Source organism: Schistocerca serialis, chromosome 9 (assembly GCF_023864345.2).
Source record: "Schistocerca serialis cubense isolate TAMUIC-IGC-003099 chromosome 9, iqSchSeri2.2, whole genome shotgun sequence".
Taxonomy (NCBI): Eukaryota; Metazoa; Arthropoda; class Insecta; order Orthoptera; family Acrididae; genus Schistocerca; species Schistocerca serialis.
Genome location: NC_064646.1, coordinates 381,029,701 through 381,053,656, shown reverse-complemented (window position 1 = coordinate 381,053,656; position 23,956 = coordinate 381,029,701). Strand labels below are relative to the sequence as shown.

Sequence of the window (23,956 nt, the reverse complement as noted above, 5' to 3'; positions counted from 1 at the left end):
CTGGACAGAAACTCTGCTGATTGCCCAACTGGGTCTAATGTGCTTCCAACAGGGAAGATCTTCATGCAACTGCAACAGAACTCATTTACTGTAATCAATTTGATAGCCCTTAGAAATGTCCGGCAATGTCCCTAATGCACTGACTGAGGCAACAGAGTTTGCTCAAAAATTGCGCTCACACATTTGCCAAGTATGTCTAGTTGCACTGAGACAGTAGCACACTCTCTGCAATTTTCGTTGACCTTGGAAATGAAACAAGGTTTTTTTAGATATGACGATGTGCGGTAGCCTCTGCGGTCAACACAGGATGGATCATATATGGTCCTTAACTGAGATGATGATAAATTTAGGGTGGATGTTACTGATACTTCAAGTGTGATTTCCCATCAATCACGTTAAAACAGCTTTCTGCTCCTCTTAGGTTGGTGCCCACAAACCAGACAAGTCGTTATAGATGCCAGACAAAATGCCTAATGAATCTACAGCAGTTTTGGCAGAACCACCTATCCCTCTGCCCATCATCATGCATCCTAGACACCACATCCATTTCAGTAGGATATACCATTAGAACTCTGGGTGGAGTTACGAAGTGTAATAAATAAGCAAGCCCATTATAAGCTGCAGTGTTATCACTGACTACTGTTTATTCTTTTGCCTTGTATTTATTTATTGCTTTTGATGTTCTCTTATTTGACTCTATGTTCACATTCTTACGTGTATGTTATAATTGTAGTTATAAAGTATTCAAAGAACTAAAACTGCAATACGCTTATACCTCTTGAATAATATAGCACATTTACTGAAATTGCCACTTTCTAACACACATCACTTCAAGTTGACACAAATGTATTTGTAACCCTTATAGTATCGCATTGTTGTCCATCTGTCATATCAAGTTGAAATTAAAGTCACATACTAAGGTCAGGTAGGTTCCTTGGTGGTGTAAAAAATTTAAGTGTCCAAGAAAATGCAATCATGTCATATATTTTGACACTCACGAATACACTCATCAAAACATGTAGAGTACTTCTTGTTGACCTAGAATCATCAAATTTGGCAAGAAGCAAGGTTTCATGGTACAAGTGAAGGAAAAAAAGTCAAAAACTGTTACCTTGTAATTACATCACATAAAAAATATAGTTTTGCCATTATAGCTTACACTGCTTTCATCATCCATCAGAAAGTGTAATAGAAAAATATTACTGCATGCAAACATAAAACGTAAGTTGTAGTCATGTTTTAGTAAGTAAATAAAAATAATTTATTAAATCTTCCCTCTCTACATATACACAGTTAAGTCCTTTGCTTGTTTCCCTTTTTCTTTGTCAGTGTTAGTCTCATGAACTAGTGTAGAGATTTTGATATGAACTTTGAATTCCCGGGACTCACATCATTGAGATTCTCAATTCCTGGGATGCATAAGTTATCTACAGTTAAGTTTATATGGAACCCTCAGTGTGCATGTCCTACTCGCACTTGACCAATTTTACATTAAGTATTCATGTAACAATATTACACTAATACTAATGAGAAGACTTTTTAACAAAAATAAAATTTCTTGATTGTTACGCTCCACTCATTGTGCTCACACTGTGTTTATGTCTAGTAATAGACATAGCAATTTTGATTCTGAGCACGAATCTAATTACCAATAGGTGTATTACAACTGACGTTTACTGTTTTGTCATGCACATTGTATCTTTTGTGCCCTGGGTATGATTCACAGGGGGGGAAAAATATCTTCTATGGACTTTAGCAAAAATTCAAGTGGAGAAAATGAAGATGGAAATACTAAGAGACATGAAAACAGATGAAGACTCATTAAAATTTTCGTTTCCGCTTCAGTGTGTTACATATGACACAGAGAGTTACATAATTAGCTTTGTTTGTAAAAAATTATAAACAGCTATGTTTTACAGGACTGCCTGTAACAAACCTGTGCTGGCTCAGGTAAGCCTGTGTTAACACAATTTAAATACACTTTTTCTTCCTTTTTGTGTTCGACGGAGAGTTCTTGTTGTGTGTAATATAGCATCCTTGAATCTCATATCAGAGTTTATGTGTTACTCAATATGCAGCATTGAATATTGTACTATCTTATGACAACATTTCATATTTTATCAGTCAGTGTTTAATATGTATGAAATTGTTGCATATTATATACCTACTGGAACTAAACACACAAGTTTTAGTAATTCCTAATAATGTTTTCATGATTTTTATAATTAGCTGAAACAAAAATTTCAAATGTAAAGGAAAATCGACCCAATATTGTAATGCAGTTATTTTAATGGGAAATTATTCTTCTTAAATTTCCAAAATATTGGTATAGAAATATCAAGACGGTTTAGTATTGAAATGAAATGAAATGTCGTGTGGCTAGGGCCTCCCGTCAGGTAGACCGTTCGCCTGGTGCAGGTCTTTCGAGTTGACGCCACTTTGGCGAGCTGCGCGTCGATGGGGATGAAATGATGATGATTAGGACAACACAACACCCAGTCCCTGAGCAGAGAAAATCTCCGACCCAGCCGGGAATCGAACCCGGGCCCTTAGGCTTGACATTCTGTCACGCTGACCACTCAGCTACCGGGGGCGGTAGTATTAAAAACATAACATACAAAGTAACTTGTTGAACTAAAGAATGTAATGCTTGCCTGAAAATGTGTGTAAATGTTAGTAATCAAAACAATTGTGTTTTTAGTAGAGTTTTTTTAGAAATCATTACTTACAGTTAATATTTTACAAAATTTAACGTTGAAAAACTCTGAATTTTACAAAATTATATATGAAGAATGTGTTTATGTTTCCCATTGAATGTGCTGTAATGTACTAATAATTTTCTGCAAGTTTTCTCCATTCTAAACTACATAAAATACTGTTTGTAATAATACCTTAAATTGACTGTGTTACTAAGGCTTTATATAAGTGACCACAGGACTGTTGATAGCTGTTAAAGTTATTCACTCAAAGAACACTGTTTGATACAGTTTTTTATGGGCAGTAAGCTGAACTGAATAAATGAAAAAGTTATCAATTAAGTGGTGTCTGATTTTTTTCCATTTCAAAAAAGTTACCCTCCATGAATTGCAAAAATGATACAGAAATGCCAGAAGTAATGACAACCGGATTTCTGCAGTGAACAAATACAGAGAACAATATACGTATCAACAATAACTCTACAAGCTGACTATGGGTGTTAAAAGTAAAATTTCTTGTTCTAAGAATGACAGTATTCACAATACACCTCACCTCAACCGTTAGCTAAATGTCTGAATTTATTGACTGTGTCCCCCTCCCCCCACATGAAAACAGGAATATTAAAGAACCTAAGTCCACAGTTACACCTCTAGCCTCACATACACTGAGTACAAATGACTGTTTACAGTGATTTGTCCATCAGATTGGCAGTTTGAGCACCACGACTCCTTGTATGCTCCTTGAGAGAAGGCTATGTGCCAGCAACAGATTTCATTCTCTGTCCTACATATAAGAACAAGTGCCTCAATGCACAGCACAAGCACTCCCCAGACTAATTCAGACACTTACGACACACACTTGAAATTTCATTTCAAGAGGAAGGCACCAGTGAAGGTCCTCCACTAGAACCTCATCAATAAGCCACACAGGAAATCTTTAACTAAGTTAAACCAGATTTTTGCAACATACTGATTGACAGACCCGTCACAGAAGGTAATCACAGAAACTGGACGATATTAAATTAGTCATATGCCCATGGTGGGGTCTTTGGGACGTGAAAGTAGTCAAACATATACATTTAACAAAAGTGCAACAGGATGAAAAGACTTAAGATGATGAAAAACTATTGTACTGCAGTGCTAATGATAGTTATAAAATAACTTAAAAATTTTAAGCATTAGTACGATACTTTTCAATGTTATGGGAGGAACTGCACAACAATGTTCTTTATTCGTTTTAAAATCCACCACGTTATCTACACAACAGTGAAAATCCTTTTCCTCTAGCAGGTTGTTGAATATCTGTGTGTACCCATGTATCTGACTCCTTTTAGAGTCAAGCACGCACGCATGCGCACACACACACACACACACACACACACACACACACACACACACACACACACACACACACACACACACAAAATTAGGTATACATGATCTCTGTGAAGCTTTGAAGCAGCTGTCAAAAAAAAAAATTCTTTTAAGAGTTCTCTGCAGAATGTTCTAAAACTTAGAGATAATTCCTGTAAAACACTTTCATATTGTGAAAAAACTGTCCCTTGGAGTTGAATTTCCCTCAAAACTTATTCCTTAACTCGTTTTTGTTCTTGCAATCTTCAGTCCAAAAACGAGCTTGATGCATCTCTCCACACTAGAATGGACTGTGCAAGCCTCTTTCATGTCCAAATGCAATCTACATCTAACAATGGAAAATCCTGGATGGAATGCAACAGTATTGTGCTGTTCCAGAACTAAGCATCTCCGCTTTATGGTGAGTAGTAACTATCCTTTTCACTATATTGTTGCAACCTACATCCATCTGAACATACTTACTGAATTCGTCTCTTGGTCTTCCTCAACAATTTACACCCCTCACACTTCCCTTCATTACCAAACCGATACCTCAGGATGTGTCCCATCAACCAAGTCCTCCATTAGCCAATTTGTGCCATAAATTTTTTCCCCAATTTGTTTCAGTACCTCTTCATTATTATATGCTGTCTATCCATCTAATCGTCAGCACTCTCGCGTAGTGTATTTCAACTATTCTCTTCTTGTCTGAACTGTTGATTGTCCATGTCTCATTCTGACTGTCGATGTTTCACTTCCGTACAATGCTACGCTCCTCACAAATATCTTCAGAAATAGACTTCCTAACACTTAAATTTATATTCAATGCTGACAAATTTCTCTTCTTCAGAAATACTTTTGTTGTCATTGTATTCTGTATCATCTCTAATTTGGCAATATTAAGTTAGATTACTGCACAAACAGCAAAACTCATATAGTACTTTCATTGTCCTATTTTCTAATCTACCACATTCGACATAACCTGATTTAATTTGACTGCATTCCATCACCCTTATTTTATTTTTGTTGATGTTCATCTCATAATCTCTTTTCAACACATTATCCATTTCATTAAACTGTTTCCTCCAAGTCCTTTGCTGTCACCAACAGATTTGTGATGTCGTAGGAAAACCTAAGAGTTTTTATTACTACTCCCTGAACTACAATTCTCTCTACTCTTTCCTTGGTTTCCTTTACTGCTTGCTCAATGTACAGATTGAATAACATTGGAGATCGGCTACAACACTGTCTCACTTCCTTTTCAACCACAGCTTCCCTGTACTGTCCATTGATCCATAACTGGAGTCTAGTTCTGTACGAGACATAAATGATGTGTCACTTCCTGTATTTTATCTCTGCTACCTTCTAAATTTCAGTGTCTTCCGTCAACACTGTCAAAAAGCTTTCTTTAAATCTAAAAATGCTACAAATGTAGATTCATTTCTGTTTAACCTTTCTTCTAGGATAAATCATAACATCAATATTATCTCGTATGTTCCTGCATTTCCCCGGAACTCAAAATGATCATCCCCAAGGTTGGCTTCTACCATTTTCTCCCTTTACTTCTAAATACATTGTGTCAGTACTTTGCAAGCAACCTTGTTAAAATATTGGCTTGGTAATATTCATATCAGTCAGCACTTTTGTGTGTGTGTGTGTGTGTGTGTGTGTGTGTGTGTGTGTGGAATTATTAGATTCTCCTTGAAGTTTGAGGGTATTTCACCTGTCTCAAATATTTTGCACACCAAATGAAACAGTTTGTTATGGCTGGCTGTCCCACTGTTGTCTACTCCAGGTGCCTTGTTTCAACTAAGGTCTTTGTGTTCCGTCAAACTCTTCTCACACTATTGTATCTCCCATCTCATCTTCATCTATTTTGTCTTCTCTTTTGACAACTTAGTGTAATCTCCCCACGGAAAATTACCCTCTACCACGCAATAATTAATAATGGTCAATCAAATCATCCACATTTATTCACTTTTGAAAAGTATCTGATCGGATTTTCTAGTAATATATGCGCCGACAGCTCGTCGATGCCAAGGTATTTTTCTAGTACGTTTATTCTTTGGAATAACAGAGATACATATATGTATTCTCCATGGTTATTATAGACGGATAACTTGGACAGCTTGGGAAGTATCTGTTGGAAGATTGTCGGGTTGCTAAAAGAGACATATTTGCTCTTCTTCTCGCTAAAGCGAGCTATTAACGTTTGTGCCACTAGCGGGTTATTTGAAGAGAGAGAAAAATTGTAAACGCAAATTAAGTAAGACTGGGAATCAACAGAAAACGGAACATGTAATGGAGATGGATTGAATATACAATTTTCCTCAGAAATAAGGTTTGTGACCCTTTTATTCTAGAGTGAATGACGAATGAGTTCTCTGGCTGAATCATTGATGATTGTCTTGGCCCTGTAATTAGTGGGGAAGTTTCAGTTGTGACGAAGAGAGCCTGCAATCGCTGAGATTTTATAAAATCGTCCAAAAAGGCTTCGGACACATCTGAAATTCTAAATCTGTCGTAAAATGAACGAATTGTTCAAACGATCGATTTTCCCAACTGAATGCAGCGCTTAACAATAATAATAGATATAAAGATATTTTACAGCAAGCCAGCCGCTGAATATTAAGACGAAGGGCCCCACCAGAGATTCTATTGGGCTGAGTTCACGTAATGAAATATTATATTTAAAACTGTATATAGATAAAGGACAGAGAGAGAGAGAGCGAATGAAATTAGAGAAAATACGCAGAATCCTCCATTAGTATAATTGTTTGCCTGTCTTATCACGGATCAGCCTAAAGATAAAGCAGGAGGCCCTTACTTTACTGTACAGGTTTATGTGTGAGAGACATTACACCAAGTTAGCGGCAAGCTGCATTCACATACTTTCATCATTTACAGTATAATCCATTATATTAGTCTTCAAGTTCATTCCCCTTGTATAGTCCAACTCCATATTTCTTCCACCTTTCATCCTTCCCTTACTTGCTTACTACAGGCTTGCCCATTAGTCATTAAGGAATGGAAATTTGAGTATATGTAACAAACCAGTTACTTTATTTTTAAATCACATATAGCAGTGATCATGTGCCCCACAAATGTAAATGAATTACGATACTTTGTTAATTCTAGGCAATGATATTTACAACTAAACTTATGATCTGCCTGCAATCCCAAAAATTTAATATTTCATTTGTCTTGAACCATGGTTAGACATTTTTAAATATTTCATTACCGGCCATTTTATAGCGGGATGTGTACTAATTTTTATTCCTGTGCTTGCATTATCTGCAAAAAAGGATAATGTTTGCATCTTCTAAAACTGTATGTGAAAAATCAGAGGACCAAAACTAAAACCTCATGGTGCACCAAGACTGTTTCAAATTCTGGTTGCTTATTATGTGATCAACATGAAACTGATTCATTAAGATAAGATTTAAGCCATATACCTGTTGCACCTATTACATCAGAGAGTTTTTTTTTTTTTTTTTTTTTTTTTTTTTTTTTTTTTTTTTTTTTTTTTTTTTTGTCTGAGTATATCACGGTTCACATCATCAAAAGCCTCAGCCAAGAGGAGAAATATTCCCAACAGTGTTGGCAGTAATTTCTAGTTTATTGATACTAGCATATTAAGTCATCAGTTAAATACGCTATTTTTCTACTCCCTGTGGCAGTATGGCATAGGGCATAGGAAATTCCATCTCCTGCTTTCTTCATCCACAGTAGTCTGACACTCCTTCTATAATCTATCAGACGTGGCTACAGAAAATGTGAACAAATAATATCAAGCATCCCATAATATGAAATACACAACTTAAAACTTCAGGAGGCTGAAACACACCTATTTCTCTACATGACCCAATATTTCAACCAGCTGAGGTCATAAGGAAGGAAATAAAACATTCTGTAGCGAAAGCAACATTGAAAATACATTAATTCCAGCACATGTACTACAGAATAGATACTATTAAATGCCTCTGACAGGACTGCCAACTAAGTCACATTAGGAAAATTCATGTATACAGGAAAATAAATGTATCCACAAAGTATACTGGGCAACAAATTCCACAAAAAGGATTATGGGACTCAATGAAATTCATACAATGTCCTTCACATGTTGAGAGGTTTCCGGTGCTGTGAAAGATGCACACACACACACACACACACACACACACACACACACACACAAATACTGCTCACAGAAAATGAATACATTCTCAGACTGAACACAGTCTAATCTCGCCACTTCATAAATAATGATGGAATGATGAGGACAACACAAACACCCAGGCCCCAGGCAGAGAAAATCCCCAACCTGGCCAGGAATTGAACCCAGGACCCCGTGTTCCAGAAGTAGCAATGCTAACCACTAGACCATGAATTACAGATTGAATCTTACGTGTAAAGCCAAAACAATATGGCTGGCAGATGTTATAGTACAACATGATATGGATACTGATGCCATAATTTGTGTCCATGAACCATGGATCTTGCCTTGGGGAGGCTTGCGTGCCTCAGCGATACAGATAGCCGTACCGTAGGTGCAACCACAACAGAGGGGTATCTGTTGAGAGGCCATACAAACGTGTGGTTCCTGAAGAGGGGCAGCAGCCTTTTCAGTAGTTGCAAGGGCAACAGTCTGGATGATTGACTGATCTGGCCTTGTAACAATAACCAAAACAGCCTTGCTGTGCTGGTACTGCAAACGGCTGAAAGCAAGGGGAAACTACAGCCGTAATTTTCCCGAGGGCATGCAGCTTTACTGTATGATTAAATGATGATGGCGTCCTCTAGGGTAAAATATCCCGGAGGTAAAATAGTCCCCCATTCGGATCTCCGGGCGGGGACTACTCAAGAGGATGTCGTTATCAGGAGAAAGAAAACTGGCGTTCTACGGATCGGAGCGTGGAATGTCAGATCCCTTAATCGGGCAGGTAAGTTAGAAAATTTAAAAAGGGAAATGGATAGGTTGAAGTTAGACATAGTGGGAATTAGTGAAGTTCGGTGGCAGGAGAAACAAGGCTTCTGGCCAGGTGACTACAGGGTTATAAACACAAAATCAAATAGGGGTAATGCAGGAGTAGGTTTAATAATGAATAGGAAAATAGGAATGCGGGTAAGCTACTACAAACAGCATAGTGAACGCATTATTGTGGCCAAGATAGATACAAAGCCCACACCTACTACAGTAGTACAAGTTTATATGCCAACTAGCTCTGTAGATGACGAAGAAATTGAAGAAATGTATGATGAAATAAAAGAAATTATTCAGATTGTGAAGGGAGACGAAAATTTAATAGTCATGGGTGACTGGAATTCAAGTGTAGGAAAAGGGAGAGAAGGAAACATAGTAGGTAAATATGGATTGGGGCTAAGAAATGAAAGAGGAAGCCGCCTGGCAGAATTTTGCACAGAGCACAACATAATCATAGCTAACACTTGGTTTAAGAATCATGAAAGAAAGTTGTATACATGGAAAAACCCTGGAGATACTAAAAGGTATCAGATAGATTATATAATGGTAAGACAGAGATTTAGGAACCAGGTTTTAAATTGTAAGACATTTCCAGGGGCAGATGTGGACTCTGACCACAATCTACTGGTTATGAACTGTAGATTAAAACTGAAGAAACTGCAAAAAGGTGGGAATTTAGGGAGATGGGACCTGGATAAACTGAAAGAACCAGAGGTTGTACGGAGTTTCAGGGAGAGCATAAGGGAACAATTGACAGGAATGGGGGAAAGAAATACAGTAGAAGAAGAATGGGTAGCTTTGAGGGATGAAGTAGCGAAGGCAGCAGAGGATCAAGTAGGTAAAAAGACGAGGGCTAGTAGAAATCCTTGGGTAACAGAAGAAATATTGAATTTAATAGATGAAAGGAGAAAATATAAAAATGCAGTAAATGAAGCAGGCAAAAAGGAATACAAACGTCTCAAAAATGAGATCGACAGGAAGTGCAAAATGGCTAAGCAGGGATGGCTGGAGGACAAATGTAAGGATGTAGAGGCTTATCTCACTAGGGGTAAGATAGATACTGCCTATAGGAAAATTAAAGAGACCTTTGGAGAAAAGAGAAACACTTGAATGAAAATCAAGAGCTCGGATGTTAACCCAGTTCTAAGCAAAGAAGGGAAAGCAGAAAGGTGGAAGGAGTATATAGAGGGTCTATACAAGGGCGATGTACTTGAGGACAATGTTATGGAAATGGAAGAGGATACAGATGAAGATGAAATGGGAGCTATGATACTGCGTGAAGAGTTTGACACAGCACTGAAAGACCTAAGTTGAAACAAGGCCCCGGGAGTAGACAACATTCCATTAGAACTCTGACAGCCTTGGGAGAGCCAGTCCTGACAAAACTCTACCATCTGGTGAGCAAGATGTATGAAACAGGCGAAATACCCTCAGACTTCAAGAAGAATATAATAATTCCAATCCCAAAGAAAGTAGATGTTGACAGATGTGAAAATTACCGAACTATCAGTTTAATAAGTCACAGCTGCAAAATACTAAAACGAATTCTTTACAGACGAATGGAAAAACTAGTAGAAGCCAACCTCGGGGAAGATCAGTTTGGATTCCGTAGAAACACTGGAACACGTGAGGCAATACTGGCCTTACGACTTATCTTAGAAGAAAGATTAAGGAAAGGCAAACCTACGTTTCTAGCATTTGTAGACTTAGAGAAAGCTTTTGACAATGTTGACTGAAATACTCTCTTTCAAATTCTAAAGGTGGCAGGGGTAAAATACAGGGAGCGAAAGGCTATTTACAATTTGTACAGAAACCAGATGGCAGTTGTAAGAGTCGAGGGACATGAAAGGGAAGCAGGGGTTGGGAAGGGGGTAAGACAGGGTTGTAGCCTCTCCCCGATGTTGTTCAATCTGTATATTGAGCAAGCAGTAAAGCAAACAAAAGAAAAATTCAGAGTAGGTATTAAAATTCATGGAGAAGAAATAAAAACTTTGAGATTCGCCGATGACATTGTAATTCTGTCAGAGACAGCAAAGGACTTGGAAGAGCAGTTGAATGGAATGGACAGTGTCTTGAAAGGAGGATATAAGATGAACATCAACAAAAGCAAAACAAGGATAATGGAATGTAGTCTAATTAAGTTGGGGCATGCTGAGGGAATTAGATTAGGAAATGAGGCACTTAAAGTAGTAAAGGAGTTTTGCTATTTGGGGAGCAAAATAACTGATGATGGTCGAAGTAGAGAGGATATAAAATGTAGACTGGCAATGGCAAGGAAAGCGTTTCTGAAGAAGAGAAATTTGTTAACATCGAGTATAGATTTAAGTGTTAGGAAGTCATTTCTGAAAGTATTTGTATGGAGTGTAGCCATGTATGGAAGTGAAACATGGACGATAAATAGTTTGGACAAGAAGAGAATAGAAGCTTTCGAAATGTGGTGCTACAGAAGAATGCTGAAGATTAGATGGGTAGATCACATAACTAATGAGGAAGTATTGAATAGGATTGGGGAGAAGAGAAGTTTGTGGCACAACTTGACCAGAAGAAGGGATCGGTTGGTAGGACATGTTCTGAGGCATCAAGGGATCACCAGTTTAGTATTGGAGGGCAGCATGGAGGGTAAAAATCGTAGAGGGAGACCAAGAGATGAATACACTAAGCAGATTCAGAAGGATGTAGGTTGCAGTAGGTACTGGGAGATGAAAAAGTTTGCACAGGATAGAGTAGCGTGGAGAGCTGCATCATACCAGTCTCAGGACTGAAGACCACAACAACAACAACAGACCACGAGCTACAGATTGAATCTTATGTGTAAAGCCAAAACAACATGGCAGGCAGATGTTATAGTACAACATGATATGGATACTGATGCCATAATTTGTGTAAGCACTTTAAATACAGGAAAACCATACAAGATATAATAATAAAGCGATATCAACAGACATTAAACAAAATTTGAGACAGTAAATGATCTCCGGAAACAAGTCTTTGGGAAAGAAATGAACTAGTCAACAGAAATATGTCAGTTGAAGAAAGAGTAATAGCAGTAACCAAATATACAACTGAATTCCTAAAATCAACATTACAATTTAAGTAGAAAGTGTATCATAATTATGACTTTGATTTTAATCATTTATGTTGTATCTTCTGACAGAAACCCTACAAAGGTCATAATTAAAGTGCAAAAAAATACTTGGGACAACTAGTGGTACTACATACCGCAAAAATTCTAAAGCTGAGGAACTGCTTCATGGAGTCATACACACCCAACAAGAGACCCCTCAAGAGTATTTCCACCTATATAAGTGGCTACGTCTTGAGGACATTAATCCAGTGGATGCTGAACAATATTTCACTGTTTTTTAATTTTATATACTGAAAGAAAAGATATTATCTGGAAGTATGCAGAGTATTTTACCTCATCCGTGCCTATTAAAGCATCCACCCTCCATCATGAATTCCTGTCAAACAATGTCTAACGTAATAATAAAAAAAATTTGTATCAAGCACATAAAACACCTTAGATCTAACTACAATAAACTAACTGATGATATAAACACTTTACTTTGTAAAAAAATTTTCACAATTATTTATGTACATCATTATTACAATATACATATATTTACATAGGTACAGCAGTTATTTAGGGGACTGTAACATTGTGAGGGATACACCAATCCTCGAACTTCCATATAAAAATTGGAACAGGTACTTATTCACATACCAGCACAGACTGACACTTCCATTCTGCAAAATAACACTGAACTACAAATACAATTTAAAGGAAATCACAAATAGACCCCTTTAACTTTTACATAGTTGTGACAGAATATCTCTGCAAAACATAGTAAATGCAAGGTATATCTATTAGGTTGTAGGGTAGGGGATAGATGTCCTCTCTCTCTCTCTCTCTCTCTCTCTCTCTCTCTCTATCTATCTATCTATCTATCTCTAAATCAAAAAATCTTTGGTTCTCAGTTTTATTTACTTCACTGCGACTATTAGGCCAGTTATGATCTTCATTTTTATTTTCATGCAGCTAACAGTGAACACTTCCTCATGATAATTCAGTAACAGTATGCTGCAAATACAGACAAATCAATAACAGTTATTGTTAGGGAAGGAAATTCACTGGTTTCTTTTCTTTTTTTTTCCAACTTAACCATCTAGGGATTTGGCTCTAGCAATGTATGGAAAATAAAAACAGCCAAAGTTTGTATGGCCAGACAGAGATTTAAACCCCACTCTTCCTCAAGGCTAGTCCAGTAGCTTACTCATTCAGTTTGTAGTTTTGGATGGGGGGGGGGGGGGGCAGGTGCAGAAGAAAAGGATGGGGGGGGGGAGGGAGAGAGAGAGGGAGGGAAGGAGGGAGAGAGAGAGGGGGGAGAGAGAGGAGCTATTCTTGACAATGTGCAGGAGTGGAAAGAAGTAGTTGCAACATGTTTATGTTGTTACAGATTTCAACACAAAGCAGAACATCTTTTAATGCAAAATATCATGGTCTGAAAACCAATATATTAATTGTCACTGCTTAAAAACACAAGATTTTTTATGAAGATATAAAAACAAATGTAAGAACATGACTAAGTCTGTGAGCTGATAAACTGTAAAAAATTACACAAAAATGCAAAAAATCCAATAATTAATTAAATAAACAATTGTAACTCAATCTAATAAAAGCAACACTTCATAAGTTGCAGATAAAGCACATATCTGAGTGACTATGCCACATGTTTTCAAGATGATCTCCTGTAATTACAAGTTAAATATTGGTGAAACCAATGGGAGAAAATTCAATGTTTATCCCTAGTACAGAGCTATGAAATAAACTTAAAACTTATTCAAGACTGCAGCTTTCAACTAACAAAATCAAAGGATAATTCACATATCTCAGTAATCTATGGCTGAGTGGGCATAGTTCATAAAATATCAAAGTTTCTAGGCAACACTGGTGGCCTGAAGTGTATATTCTCCCAGTGACAATCAGACTTTTTCTGTGATGTTAGATAATTTGTAGATCGCGACGGATTAATTCTTTCAAGAGTGATATAACAACTTTACATTCCACAGCAGGATTGTTGCAGTTGAGGACCATTGGCTTCATCATGGAAACAAAACTATGTTTTTGAAATTATGATATCATAACTATCTTTTAAAGTTATTGTATCTTTAAGGTCCTGGGTCACACATAAACTAGCAACAAAAGATGGTCACCAACTACATACATATTCTTGGGAGGTGCAATAATATTCTCCTGTCACAATAATAATGCTGCCAGCAATAGTCTGATGGAAACAATGGAGCTATTCTTCTTCAGAACCTTGGTATCAAACCTACCTACATAGTTAAATAACTGAAAATAAAAGAAATTGTAGGAATAATCTGTAATCATCTGAAGGAAAAAATGCCCACAAAATATGATCAGGAAATGCTCAAGATATTCTGAAAGAAAACATACCATTATAACAACAACTAAAGGTGAGATGTAAATAAGAAATGAAAGAACAGATACTGAACTGAATTAATCAGACAAAATAAACATAAAGCTACCCTCAAAGTTTTAGCATTTGTGAAACAGATCCCACATTATCAAACCTATGAGTTGTGTGACACTGATTGAAAGATGTTTTTGAGCAAGTATTTAGTTTTTGAGCAGGTGTTTAATCGAAGAAACAAAGTGAAAATGACAAGAGCCAATTATCTACTGACAATTCACAAGGCATAGTGGATGCTGATGCAAAAGCTCATATAAGTTTTACATAAAATAAAATAAAATCAAATAAATGAGATGGTATTAGTTACGGAATAAATAAAACACGGAGATGAACTCTTCTGTATGGAAGGTAGTACTAATATTTTCTCAACATGCAAATACTAACCTAAAAAATAACTGGCCATAATATTGAAAATGCAATCCTATGAAATAATACAGCAAATAAAAATCAACAAAAAGAAAATAATCTAAAAAGTTAGCAACAAGAAACAAACCTGACGAAGTAATACATATGGAATCACCAATTTACACTTCTAAGGACAACAATTCTTATGATACATTTGTTTGTGTGACCACAATAACAATTCTTACTGTAGCTCAGATTTAAATATAACTTAGTCACTTCAAACTTTATAAATAGATAGATATTTTTAAAGATGGTTATAGTGTCTTTTGAATTCTAAGCAAATATTGTTCTTCACCATATACAAGACAGATGAATATGAACATAAAGGTATATTGTACTTATGCTTCAGGATGACAATGGTATTAATAGTAAGTTGCTAACAATAACACTTAATACTGTCAGTAATTAACTAAATCCATAATATCTAGATATCTATTTTCAAGATATATCATATACTGACCATTCTTTCACATTCCAGTCATAATTTCAAATAATGGTTGACTCGAAAGTATTTGACACATTTTTCTCACTTTCTACAGTTACATAAACAACTAATTACTTTCCTTTGAACACACAAACCGACTTCAACTATAACTCATAGAACAACAACAAGAACAACAACAACAACAACAATAATAATAATAATAATAACAACAATAATAATAAACCATTTTCCACCAGTCCAGCAAATACAAATATGGACATTAACTTCCTTTGTATCTCAAGTAATGATCAAATTTACCAAAATTTTAGGCACAATTTTATGGGAACAACATAAAAATATTGTTATTTTTTACTTTCTTTTAGATAAATCTAAAAAAGAGGATGCATGAGTATTTCAGCATTATCTCAGCACTCTAGCTTACCTAATCATCCACGGGTTACAACAACTGCTTAGCAAATGGTTCACTGCATACACAAATATATAGTACAATTTTAGCACCGAACACAGACAACTTGGCAACAACAGGTTCACACAATCATTGACCATGGAAGAATTGTGAAAAAGCTACAAATCATTAACATCTGTCCAGTTAAATGATTGTTTATAAGGCAACTACTTTTGCACAGCATCTGCTTCCACTGCCGCTGGCAACACGTTCACCTTGACAAACAACAGGACATTCATTAAATCATGGAAAGAAAAACATTAAGATTTTCAGCATAAAATTATCATAAGTAAGGCAACAGTTAGTAAAATTTTAAGGAATTAGAACAGCTGCATGCAACTGCTTGTAGTTTTCAGTTATAAATTTACGAAGAAGGATTCTAAAACTTGAATGTGTTGTTCAAGGATGTTAACTGAATATTGGACCAATGTGTGGCTTACAGACATGTAATGCTATAAAGACTTAACTAGTTTTCAAACTACCATTTTTTTTTCTAGCCCGTGTATACTGCAATACTACTGAACTGTCCATTTCTTTCATAACAAAAATTGATTGCAACCACTTAGTCTGTTCCTAATTGACTGCTTCAGACTCAAGCTCTTTCTCCATCACATAAATTTTTATGCAGTAAATGGTTATTCTGATGTAAGATAACAAACAAATTTCACTAGTACATACAGCACATTGAAATCATACATCTCTTTGCATATTGATCTTTTTATTTGTATCTGGTTTATCAGTTTTCTTCATATGTTTCAAGTTTTAGTATTTGGTTTCTCTTTTACAAGTGACACCCAACATTACTATTATGTATTGGAAGTCTGAACCATCTCTTATTCACAGTGACATATAGGTTCTGCAGGGGATAACTCCCACAAAATAATCCTGCAAAACATGATACGAGAGCACTGCACAACTTTCTTTAAAAAGCCTTTTGAAATAATAGGAGTATCACAGTTAGTATACTAGGAGGAAATTTCTCAATAAAGGTAATTTGTTTCAGCCAAATCATTATATTCTAATACATTTATTAATAATGGTTGATTAAAATGCTGAGACAAATAAATTAGTAACTTACAAGATAACATGTCTTGGAAAAATCAAAGTCCAGGTTTGCAATCTATGTTTAAAATCAAGTCTATTAACATACATATGAACAACATTCTGTCTAGTTTTGATTTCAAAAGATGTGTTGTGATTTTCTTTTTTGTATGTTTTCAGCCCTTCTATTCCATGCAAACCAAGTTCAGTGATATACTGTAAACATGATTTTGCGTGCAAATAAAAGTGGCACTCTCTGAAGATTCTTGAATACTATTTTGATCCATTCAATTGCAGAAATATTCATTTAATCCACAAGCCATCATAATAAAGAATCCACATTAGCTGAAGGTGACCTGTTGTGTACATTCATTAGCAGAGTGCTTCTGATCATTCAGTTCTATTAAATAGTGCCACTAACTAATCAAGTGGAAGTGGAGTAATATGTCTGTTTTGCACTGAACCATAACAAACAAACATCACACATTTATACATTTTAAATCCCCTCCTACATATAATGAAACCATGGATCTGTAACCTTGGAAAAACTGCCACATGGTAAGTATAAGCAAATCTATGGGCGTTTTGGATTTTAGAATGTATGATGGGATTGATTGTCTTCTACAAATAAAACAACAAAATATAGGTAATAGATCTCAATACACAGTCTCATGTACAACCATGAAAGATATCCAAATGCACGTAACTCCAGCTGCAGATCATTTACAAGGAATATGTTCCTTCACTTTCAACAAGTTAAAACTGGGCAGCTGAATTCAGATGTGACACTTCTCATTGATATGATTTACATAAATTATATCCCACAACTGCAACCACAAATGAAAACATCCGAAAATTGCACAATATGCTATTACATCATCAAAAATTAAAAGATGTATGAAATAGCTAAAAACACAAGTTATCAAGAAATGCCAACGGCACAGGTCTTTTTAAGTTGTCTGCTGCATTTGCTGAATGTTGAAGAAAAATGTGAAAACGGTACTAGGTTTGTTTTAATCAGCAAACCAAAATCATAGACAGAGGCTAGTGGTCTTTGTAAAGGGTAAGAACAAGAACTGGTAAATAGTTTTGAAGACCAGGTGGATGAAAAAATACTTGAAATGATGTATGGACTTTAATAATAATAATAAGCCATATTTCACAAGGGTAACAAGTGGTGCTTTGGTTACTCAGGAAACTGAGAATGTTGGAACATAAGATCTATTTCATTCTAACTTCCACCTACTCCAACTTCTGAAGTAGTTTGTGGCTTGAGTATGTTTTGAGTCCAAAGAAGTAGCTCCAGACCACCTCGAATTAGGCTTCATGAACCATGTGTACTTGTGGGATTCAAGGACAAAGTTCACTGAGCCAAAAAATATCACTTATTTGCATAATCAGGGAGGTTGTAAGGGTTAAGCTATTTTATGGACTGACTAAGCAAAAGGTTTTCATTAAATATACATGTTTAATTTCACACATGTTTAAATGGTAGTTGCAGGTGAACAGGGAAACAATCTTCCTGGATTTCTGAAAGGCATTCAACACTAGATCACACTGTTGATTGTTAACCAACATACAACCACATGGATTTCATCGACAAATATGACAAACTCAAAGCATTTTTGTGCTGTAAGAACTGATACATTATTCTGGATGGTGAATGTTCAACAGAAACAAAAATAACATTGAGTGAGCCATAATGAAATGTTACAGGACTGCTCACATGTTTCCAGCACACAAAGAAATGTATTGGGTGGGGTCAGCATGCAAACTACGTATGCCTTATTTGCAAATTATATGAGATATCATGAATATAAACATGCAAATCCACTAATTCTCACATGGTTTTGAGGAAATTTTGCTTTATGTTCACAATGGAAAACTTAAAAAGAAAAACATTGCAGAGCCATACAATGCAGACTTTCATGGCCAGGGTTTACAGTCTTAGTGGCACCGGTTTTTTGGGAATTAGACTTATCTATGGAAAACATTTCTGTCAGCTTGAAACTATATGTGCAAAGGGTGTTCAAAAAGTTTTACACAGTCATCTCTAGTTCTTTTATTTTTTGCAGGAGGAGAATGAAATTTTTTGTGAACATACTTAGAACATTTAGCTATAAGTTGGTATACAAAAGTATTTTCCTTTATTTACAGGTGAGCCATAATGGACCGTGAAGTATATGTCAGGTTGCGTCAACAGTCGGTGATGGAGTTCCTCTTCAAGATCAGCAATGACTCTGCCACATCGATTCACAGGAAGTTGCTCCCTGTTTATGGGGAGGACACAGCGGATCACAGCAGTATCCAGCGGTGGTTGCAGAGGTTTAAAGAAGGTGATTTCTCTCTACTGGACAATCCACAATGTGGTAGACCATTGACGGCAGTGAGTGATGTGAATAAAGGAGACAATTGATCAAATTATCCAAAATGACAGATGTGTGATGACACGACAGCTTGCTTTTTGTCATTGGGTAGTGTGGAATCACTGGTACAGTCACTAGGGTACAGAAAAATCTGTGAAAGTTGGGTGCCTAGATTATTGAAAAGAGAAATGAAAACAATGAGGAAGAATGTGTGCGAGGGTCTCATGAAGACCTTTACTGAGGAATGGAAACAGTGTTTTGATGGCGTCATTACCCAGGACGAAATCTGGTTGGTTTTGTCCGAATCTGAGAACAAAACCCAATCCATGGAGTGGTGTCATCTGGGTTCCGATCAGCAGAAGAAACCAAGACTTTCAAGAATAGCAGGCTGAAATGTGACGACCTCCTTCTTCTGGGACCAGAGTGGTGTCATGTTCATTGACTTTTTGGAACCTGGCTCCACAATTAGCCGGGACCGTTACTGTTTGTCATTGGACAAGCTACAATGTGCCATCAAGACCCACAGATTCACAGTCAGCTCATCAGACTACACCATGACAATGCCAAACCCCATACGGCCCTTATGATGCAGGAGAAAATCAGGAAAATGGGTTGGAAAATTGTTCCTCATCCTCCCTACAGTCCGGACTTGGCTCCGCCTGATTTTTACCTCTTTGGTCATGTGAAGGCCCACCTGTGCAGTGAGACCTTTGATAGTGAGAAAGACCTTATTTCCTGTGTCAAGTGATGGTGTAAACGTCAATCCCCAGAATTTTACCAAAGGGCATTTACATCATGGAAAGAACAGTGGGCCCGATGTGTCACAGCTGATGTAGGCTACATTGACTCAGCATAGTGTATAGCTAAATGTTCCAAGTGTGTTCACAAAAAATTTCATTCTCCTCCTGCAAAAAATAAAAAAAATTAGAGACAACTGTGCAAAACGTTTTGAACGCCCTTTGTACATCAAGTAATGGCACTAACTGTACATCTATCTGCATATTTTAAAGCATTAACCAATGTTTTACCCGAACCTTTAGTTATTATACCTGCTTTGGAAAATTTGCTCATCGAATCACTCCTTCCATTCTCTTCTCCTCTCTTTCCCTGACTCTCCCTCTGCCTCCAGCCTTTCAGCCCTATCACTGAGTCCCAGCCAAAATTGTTATTCATGTATAATTTTACCACTGTAGTCAGCATAATTATTGTACTTAATGTTTGCAACATATCAGTGATTATATAAACAAGTATGAAATTTAAGCTATATAAACTTGACAGAATCAGATTTATATACAACCTGAAATATTTATTCCAATGCATGTATTCAACACCTGAAAACAAAGAGCTCCAAAATTCTTTAAAACTTATTCTGTATTAAGGCTATGATTTATATTCTTTGTACTTTGTGATAATGTTTCTCTTTTGCTACATGATACTTGCACCTAATAGTTTCCAGACATGATACTTGCACCTAATAGTTTCCAAACAGTATCTTTGTTTACAAAATACGACAGTATACATGTGATGTGTTACGACAATGAAAGGAACATGTAACCACTAAATGTATTCTATTTTACTTATTTTATTTGTGTAGTAAGATATATGTTTAGTTTTTTTTCTCAAAAAAGAACCCCAAAACAATGTTCTAAATGTGTTTTGTTTCTCCACTAGACAGTGCCACAAGTTCTTCCAGAAACTGTAACACAACACACACATACGTCATACTAACAAATGTAAATCCACCTGATGATGGAGGTTCAAAACCTCTGAAACAAGTTGTGAAGATAAATATATAGTGACTGGTAACAATGAACTTCTTGTCTCATTTGATGTCAAATGTTTCTGGCTGACATTCGTATCCTACTGTGGAGACTACCTCACAGGCAATGTAGATGTATGTAGTTGATATTCTACAATAAAGTGCTTTAAAATGAGAATCAATGTACTACAGCACAATTCCCAAAAAATGATGTCTTTTACATAATATTTCTTTATTCCTCAATTACAATAAACAGTGTCTGTCACAAAAATACACTGTTATTTACACAAGTGTCAAGTGGGCCACATATGGTGTGCTTCTGCCACACACTGCAGCTGAGGCACCATCTATTAACACAGTGGCTCAAGATGTCATTGTTACAGCGTTAAGTAAACCACAAGCCATAATGACAACATGTCAATACACATTGTTTAAACAGAATGTTAATATTTTGACATGGTTCGGCGCATCATAATAGAAACAGGAGACTCCTGAAGAATGCTGGCTCTGTAGCCACAGAAAAAAACAGTTAATGATATATTAAGCTCTGGAAAGTTCAGAATGGAATAACAACAATATTGGAAAGGATGGATTGCTACTCACCACATACAGGTGGCGGTAAGTCACAGACAGGCACAGTGATAAAGACTGCTAAATATTTAAGCATTTCGCCAACAGGCCTTTTTTTATTCATGATTTGTTGACTGAACTTTGTTGATATGAGGATAGAAGTGCTAAAACTTTTTTTTTTAAAAGTTACCACAATACTGTCAAAATAAAAACTGAAGAGAACATTAAACTTAGGCATATCAACGAGTAGTATTTGATCTAGGAAATATGAATCTGGAATCATATTGAGAATGAAGTGTTTTTGTCATGTGAAATGGATGCAACCTAAGTGAATTCCCATCCAGTACTTGGAAATGAACGTGATATGAGGAAGACTAGTTGGATGCCCAAGAAAGAAGTGACTGGACCAAATTAAAGGAAAACTCAAAAGGAAACAAGAGACGTGGGATACCGTGGTGATGGAGAAGCACTTCCTGACGGTGGTGGTGGTGGTGGTGGTGGTGGTTGTGGTGGTGCATCTAGTATTAAGAGTAGTAGTAGTAGTAGTAGTAGTAGTAGTAGCAGTAGCAGTTGTTGTTTTCAGTTCAAAGAATGGTTTGATGTAGCTTTCCAAACTAGTCTTTCCTATTATCATTATCTGCATCTATTCTTCGCAAGCCACATTATGATACATGGCAGAGGGTATATTGTGTACCACGGAAGTGTGAAAACTTAGCTTCCAGAAACAAAGAACTTCCAGCTGGGTAACAAGTACTTGATGATTATCTGATCAGTTGATTCCGTCTTTGAAAGAACAGTGGATTCAAGAGAAATGTTTTACAAGCAGTATTTTCTCGTTTTTGCTGATTTTTTCACTGTTTACAGGAAATTATTGTCACTGGATGATTGTAAGGAAATGTACAGCAACTTAAACAGCGTTTGCAACTGGTGTAGCAAATGGTAGCTGCTCTAAATATGGCTAAATGTTGCATAAGGTGCATAAAACATATAAAGAACCAAATAACTCTGATTATATGATTACTGAGTGGCCAATTTCTGAAGCTTGTCACATCAGTTTAATATCTTCAGCTAAAACAGCAATTCAATAAAAAAAAGGGGGAGGTAAAATTATCTTCAATCCAAATGTTTGTTTGAAGACTGGCGTTACTAGACTTGGCTCCTACAAATGGAGACGGTGGTATGCCCTTTCATTCTGCTGACTCTCAAACTGACTCATCCAGTCACTTACAGCTACAGTCTGACTGGGACTCTACATCATGGTGCAACCCTGTATTTTTCACATAGAGAAATCATAGCCAGGTGTGAAAGAATTGACAAGTTACACAAAAATTTCTAGGACTGACTGGCATTTGAAAACCAGACCTTTGAAAATGAAGTCTTACATGTATCCACTGAGCTATTGAGTTGCAGTAACATCAAATAGGAAAAACACATGAAATTAGAAGTAGGAAAAATGAATTGAACACTTTGATTTTAATAATAACATCTTGTTGTGTCTGCACTTTGATCATACAATCATCTTGACACAATGTGCTCCGTCTGAACAAAATTTTGCCGCAACTGACTACAGTCATTAACATTTGCCTTTTTATACATCTCAGAGAACCAAGAACACCTGTGAGAGGAATCTTTGGTGGTGGCCTGTAACACAAAGTGATGGGACAGAACGCAAGTGGTACAAGCTGATAGAAGCAATGAAGCAATGAATCCTTATAGATTATGTGCCTCTACCACCCGAGTCCAAGACTGTTCTCTGTGATGTAAGAGAAAACACGATTCCACATTTACTTAAGGATAGGCCTTTTAACCATTTACAATATTATCCATGCCAATTTCAGTCTACAACAGTACTTTAAGACAAAGTCCTAGTAGTAACACAGGGAAGCAACTATCTGTGTCCCTGAGTTAGGCAGTTCTCTGTCACTGCAGATTCCTCATGTTGAAGTAACAGTGTGTGGCAGTGATATTCAACACATCTGTCATGAAAGTGCCTATGGCTGTAACCTCCAGTTGTCTGCGAGTAAACCAAATGTGCTCACTTAATAGAGCAAAACTAGCACACTTCTTGACCCTTTCCACTCCAATGACGAGTGGCATTTCACACTGAGAATTTTGTTTTCCACTTCAATGTCGAGCCTCATTTGATATGATTTTTTGTAGCTCTCACATGCTCCATTCTCAAATGCATCAATGCAGCAAAGTACTGTCACCTAGGGTAACTCCGTATCGAACTATAGCAATTGTGTTGCAAGAAAAATAATTATCATGTTCAAGGTATTAGGCATGAAATGGCTAGTTCTATGTGCACAGTCTTTCCTCAGGAAGATATTGTACAGCTTTTAGAGGACACACTAGGTGAAAATGAGAATAACAAAGATTTGTGGCGATGACAGTGACTAT

At 36.5% G+C, this 23,956-nt stretch overlaps 1 protein-coding gene across 1 annotated transcript in view; it reads right to left on the bottom strand.

Annotated features, from left to right (window-relative positions):
• Positions 1-12,575: 12,575 nt before the first annotated feature.
• LOC126418896 (WASH complex subunit 2) overlaps positions 12,576-23,956 on the bottom strand; it is a 191,581-nt gene continuing 180,200 nt past the window's right edge. The window contains exon 17 of the mRNA XM_050085910.1: positions 12,576-16,035. The gene's annotated coding sequence lies outside the window, so the exon portion shown is untranslated. The remainder of the gene's footprint in view (positions 16,036-23,956) is intronic.